A 6007-nucleotide genomic window follows, 5' to 3' on the forward strand; every position below is an offset into this window, starting at 1 on the left:
AATCGATCACCCGGCTTCCAGGTCTCTCCTGGACAGAACTTCCTTCGTGGTCTCAAGGTTGGAGAGGTTGAGCAGGTCTGCCTGATCACAGACACTTCGTCTACGCCACTCGAAGGGAACACCGTCAGTGATGACGACGGATCCACCCGTCCCAAGAGCGCCGAACCGAAGTCCGCTCGCGAGGAGCGATTCGCAGCGCAGTCCTGGGAGTCCTTGCGCGAGTCTGGTAATCCAGTGTACGAGACCGTCCGCGAATACGCGGACGTCTTTCCCGATAAGATTCCAGCCGAACTGCCTGCCGATCGAGGCGTCCGCCACGAGATCGATCTCGCGCCCGGTTCGAAGTACTGTGTGACGCGGCAGTGGCCGCTGCCGCGAGACCAAGTCAAGGCCATCGACGACTTCTTCGAGAATCGCCGTAAAGCGGGTCACGTGCGTGAGAGTGTCTCTCCACATTCGAGCCCAACGTTCTGTGTGAAGAAGGTTACAGGCGGATGGCGCATCGTTCATGCCTTTAACAAGTTGAATGATGCGACCATCCCCGCGCAAACCCCAATTCCCCGGAAGGACATGGTGCTCGACACCATGGCGGGCAGTGTCGTCTTCAGCGCCATCGACTTGACCGATGTATTCTATCAGATCTTGATGAGACCGAGCGACATCCCCCTGACAGCGGTCAGCACCCCCAGCGGTATGCTCTGGGAGTAACATGTGATGCCACAAGGCTTGAAGAATGCTCCCGCCACGTTCAATCGCATGGTCTCCCATGTGCTGCGTCCGCTTCGAGACTTCGCACCGAGCTACTTCGACGACATCTTCGTGCACAGCCGCGCTGAGGGTGGTCTCAGCGCGATAGAAGTCCACTTGAAGCACTTAAAACAGGTCTTCCAAGTGATGCGCGAGAACAAGTTGTACGCGAACCTGAAGAAGTGTATCTTCTGCGCGCCGGAGATTCCGGTGCTGGGCTGCTTCGTGGGCAAGGACGGCGTTCGCGCCGACCCGGAGAAGGTGTCCTCTATCTGCGCATGGCCGACACCAAAGAACCCCACTGAGTTGCGTCAGTGGTTGGGGCTAGCAAATTATCTCCACAAGTACACGAAGAATTACGCCGGATTGATCCAGCCCCTCTCATCACTCCTGAAGAAAGATGCCACATGGGTCTGGTCACCCGCGCACCAAGCCGCCTTCGACTCAGTGAAGAAGAGCCTTGCTGAGGCGCCGATCCTAGCTCTTCCCGACGACTCGAAACCATATCACGTCGTTTGCGACGCGAGCGACTTTGCCATCGGCTGTGCGCTGATGCAGTTTGACGACGAAGGACGTGAACGGGTCGTCATCTATCAGTCTCGACAGATGAAGCCAGCGGAGCGCAACTATCCTGTCCACGACAAGGAGCTTCTCCCGATGCGCTACGCTCTGATTAAATTCAGAGTGTACTTACTCGGCGAGCAAACCTTCGCAGTGTATACCGATCACGCATCGCTAAGGACAGCGATGAAAAGCCCTCATCTTTCCCAGCGAATGGCTCGCTGGTTGTCGTTCTTCTCCGAGTATAATTTCGTGGTTCACTACAAACCCGGCAAGAACAGCATCCTTGCAGATGCTCTGTCTCGTCGTCCAGATTACGACCCACGCGATTCGCTGGGTCGACAACCGCTGCATGATGAAGACGACGAAGACAACTGTGCTATGTGCTTGGCGTCGGGATTGAACCTGACGAGCGTGTCTTCAGAAACCCCACTCCGCGACGAAATCCGGACTGCGTATGAATTCGATCCGGTCTATTCGAGTATTCTGGAACATCTCCGCTCGCCCAGTGAAAAGACACTGAGTGCTTTGTCCCGCTCCACACGCCATCAGATCGATAGGTATCGGATTGAAGACGGGCTGTTAACGTACAGCATCGATCGCTTCGATGCTTCGCGTGTAGTGGTTCCCAACGATCCTGACTTGCGCTCGCGGATCATCCACGAGTTCCACGATATCCCCCTTGGCGCTCACTTGGGCCGTGAGAAGACATTCGCCGCGGTGTCGCGCGACTTTTACTGGCCCCACATGTATAAGTGGGCGCGCAAGTGGGTGAGGACCTGCGAGATCTGCCAACGCGTGAAACCGTCCGCGTTATCGCAGGCTCCCCTGCGTCCCTTACCAGTGGCCACCGAGGCATGGCGCTCGGTGTCGATGGACTTCGTCTTTGGCCTCCCACCCGACTCCGCCGGGCGCTCCGGTGTCCTGGTATTCGCCGACAGGTTCAGCAAGATGGTTCACCTCATCCCGGTCCCGGATACGATCACCGCGACCGATACCGCGGTGCACTTCGTGATGCAGTCTTCCGTCATCATGGCATGCCCGAGTCCATTGTTTCGGACCGCGATCCGCGGTTCACGTCTGCTTTCTGACGAAGCTTTCGAGCTATCAGGACAAAGCTGCTGATGTCGACGTCCGCTCATCCGGAGACGGATGGCCAAACCGAGCGAGTTAATCGCGTCCTTGAGGACGTACTTCGCAGTTACGCGACGTCGTTCACGAGCTGGAGCTCGTTTCTTCCGCTTGCTGAGTTCGCGCTGAGCAACGCGGTTCACGCGTCGACTGGCCTGACTCCTTTCTTCGTCAACAACGCTCGGCACCCTCGCGTTCCAGCTCTCCTCGCCGTGTGGCTTCACTCTGGGTGGGGGTGAAAGAGGCGACAACCATTTTGTGACGACTCCGGTTTCGAGCCCACAACCGGTTACCATACCGGTTGCCGACAAGCCTTCTGCGCCAATACCGGTAATGGACCCTCAACCGGTTTCCATACCGGTTGCCGACTCCTCCTCGAGTGCAGCCTCATCTTCAGCGACTGTTAACGCAGTGACACACGCCCAGGCCAGGAAGGCCCTGACGACTCCCCGCGACGCGGTGTCCCCTCTCGCCTCGTGGACGAATCGTGCCCTGATCAGTCCTGGCATCGCTAACGCGGTGTCTCCATCAGCGAACTACGCGCCAAAGCAACCGGCACGTCCGGCTGACAACACCGCTGTCTCAAACTTTCTCCTCCAGCGCCAAGCAGTCGCTCATTACGTCCGCGACGCGCTGCAGACGGCGGTCGACAAGCAGAAGGAAAACGCGGACAAGCGCGGCCGCAAACACACAGTAAAGTTCGCGACAGGAGATCGAGTGCTCCTGTCGACTTCAGAAATCCGAGACTCTGCCGTAACCAACCTCGGCGCGAGTAAACTCGCATTGCGCTTATTGGGCCATTTACGGTGACTAAGGTTATTGTCGAGGCTTACACACTGAATATCCCTACGTCGCTGCGACTACATCCGACGTTTTACGTCGGACGACTCAAGAAATACCTGCCCGCTACGATTCCTTCTTCGACTCAGTCTCCTGAGCCACCGGCGCATATAGCGGCCGCCCCGCCCGACGCGCGCGCCGAGCCATCGCTCCATTCACACCAGGCGCCTGCTCCACCGTCCCGCTCTTCAGACGACCATGTACCGCGCGCTCAAGAAGCCTCACGCGCGCCAAGAGCTCCCGATTCGACTGACGAGTCTCAGTCGCAGTCCTCACGGCCTTTGCAGCCGCGTCCTGAGCCTCCTCCGCCTCCTGGTACGCCGTCCAGAAGCTCCCCGCGAGATCTTCTCGCGGCTCCCAACCAGAACGTCAGTCGTATCAGCGGGACGGTCCCCCGCCGATTATCGACTCAGCTGGCGAGATCCGCTGGATAGTCGAGAAGATTGTCGATCACAAAGACCCGCCCCGTCGGTCGGGGCAGCGCCATGTGTCCACTAGTCGCACGGCTCCCGCCGCGCGCCGCTATAGGGTACGATGGCTTGGCTTTCCGGCGGACCAAGATACGTGAGAGCCCCGCGCGAATCTCCTTCGCGATGTCCCGGATGTGATCCAAGAGTACGACTCCAGTCTTCCTGCGCCGGAGAGCGCCGCGAATAATCACGCGGCGGCCGAGAACGAGATCTCCAGTCTGCACGACCACGCGAACGTGATCGAGAACGACGCTGCTGGCGATCGCGCGAGCGCGATCGAGAACGACGACCCGAGTTTTCGTAATCCCAACGGAGCGGCGGAGATGCGCTTCGTCGAGATGAGTGTTGGCGCGAGCCGGCGCGACTAGCGGCGCTGGCCTTTTCGGACAGCGAGCGACGGTAACGCTGGATCCAGGCGCTCTCGCGATCACTGAGCGGATGCTCGGCGACATGGGCTCTCCACTCGTCCGTAGTCGGGCGAGACGACACACACCTCCTGCAGCCTTCAGCAACTCGCACGTAGCAGATGCGGTCGTCGGCGTTCCAAGCGCTGTCGCAGATTCGTACGCGCAGCTCGCCCAAGGAATGTCCCCCGATGATTTCTTCCCGGTATGTGATCCAGTCGACGAGATTCTCTTCCTGCGCTTGCGTCCGGTTCCAGCGCCGGATGAAGGCGCACCACGACTCCTGCAGCGCACTGTGGTCGATGCCGTCCACCGGCTTCTGGCGCAGCGCACGAAAACGCCGGAAGAGGTCCTTCATCTCGTCCAGAGACTCCGGATCTTGCGCTCCGGAGATGTCATACAGGGGCCAGGGTCTCAGCGCCTCGTTCATCACGTGGGTGCCGCGTGCCGCGGTCGTCGCGCTCGTCAGCGACGTCGCCGTCGCTGGAATCTGCTGCTGTTGCTGTTCCATCGTCCGCTCGTGTTGTCTGCTGTGCAAGTCGTGCTGTACTTCTCCTGCGTGGCGCAGGGATCTGTCTCGTCCCCGCCTCGTTCGTTCCTGTTGGCCCACGATTTTTCTTCTTTTTGATTGATTTGTTCCCCGCCCGTCGCTTATATTGCGTAAGTGCAACTTTAAAGAGGGGGTGATGTAGTGGGGCCACGCCATTACATAAGTAGGTAGATTTATATTACAAAAGTAGGTGCAGCAGCACACGGCTAGCGTGTGTTGAACTGCCGTCATCCTATTGGCTGATATATGGGGGAGCCAGACCCATTATCAGCTAATAAGGGTTTGACGTGTATTTGAGTGGTCAGGGCCAAGCTGCCCTGGACCTAAATAAAAACAGAGTTGATTTTCCTTCAGACTAAGTACTTGGTTTCACTATCGCGGAGCTTGCACGCTTCCTCATTATTACGTGTAAGCTAGTAACGGACACTCTAGGCCCGTTACAGAACTTCACAAGGGCATATTTCATTGCCAGGAGCTCCTTGTCATGGACGGGGTAGTTCCGCTCGGCGGCTTTGAGCTGCCTGGACTGGAACGAGATGACTCGTTCGTGTCCAGCCGTGTCGGCCTGCAGCAATGCACATCCGATGGCGTAATCGGAGGCATCGCAGACGACGCTAAACGGCTTCGTCTCGTCCGGCAGGGCCAGGACAGGGGCCTCTTGGAGACTGGCCTTGATGCTGTCAAAAGCATCCTGGTGCTCTTGCTCCCAGCGCCAGTCGACGTCCTTCTGAAGGAGGACAAGGGCTTAGCGAAGCCCGCGTACCCTGCGCTGTACTTATGAAGGTAGTTGGCCAAGCCCAACCACTTTCGAAGATCCTTCTGGGGTCGGGGCGTCGGCCATGCTGCTATGGCCTTGACCTTGTCTGGGTCAGCCCGAACGCCCACGTTGCTTGCGAAGCAACCGAGAACTTTAATCTCTGGTGACGCGAAAACGCACTTGTCGATGTTGGCGTATAGTTTGTTCGCTCGCATTACGTCCAACACTCGACGAAGGTGTCCTAGATGCACCTCCATGGCCGTCTTGCCTCCCTCGGCACGGCTATGGACGAATATGTCGTCGAAGTACGTCTGTACGAAGGTACGCAAAGGGCGGAACAATTGCGTCACTAGGCGATTGAATGTCGCCGGGGCGTTAGACAAGCCCTGCGGCATGACGAGCCACTCCCAAAGCATGCCGCTTGGAGTGCTTACCGCGGTGAGCGGGATGTCGCTCTCTCGCATCAGGATTTGGTAGTATCCGTCTACAAAATCTAGCGCACTGTACAGGCCATGTTGTTCAGCAACACATCCTTTCGTGGGATTGG

This window comes from Phytophthora infestans, genomic scaffold (assembly GCF_000142945.1).
Source record: "Phytophthora infestans T30-4 supercont1.53 genomic scaffold, whole genome shotgun sequence".
NCBI lineage: Eukaryota > Oomycota > Peronosporomycetes > Peronosporales > Peronosporaceae > Phytophthora > Phytophthora infestans.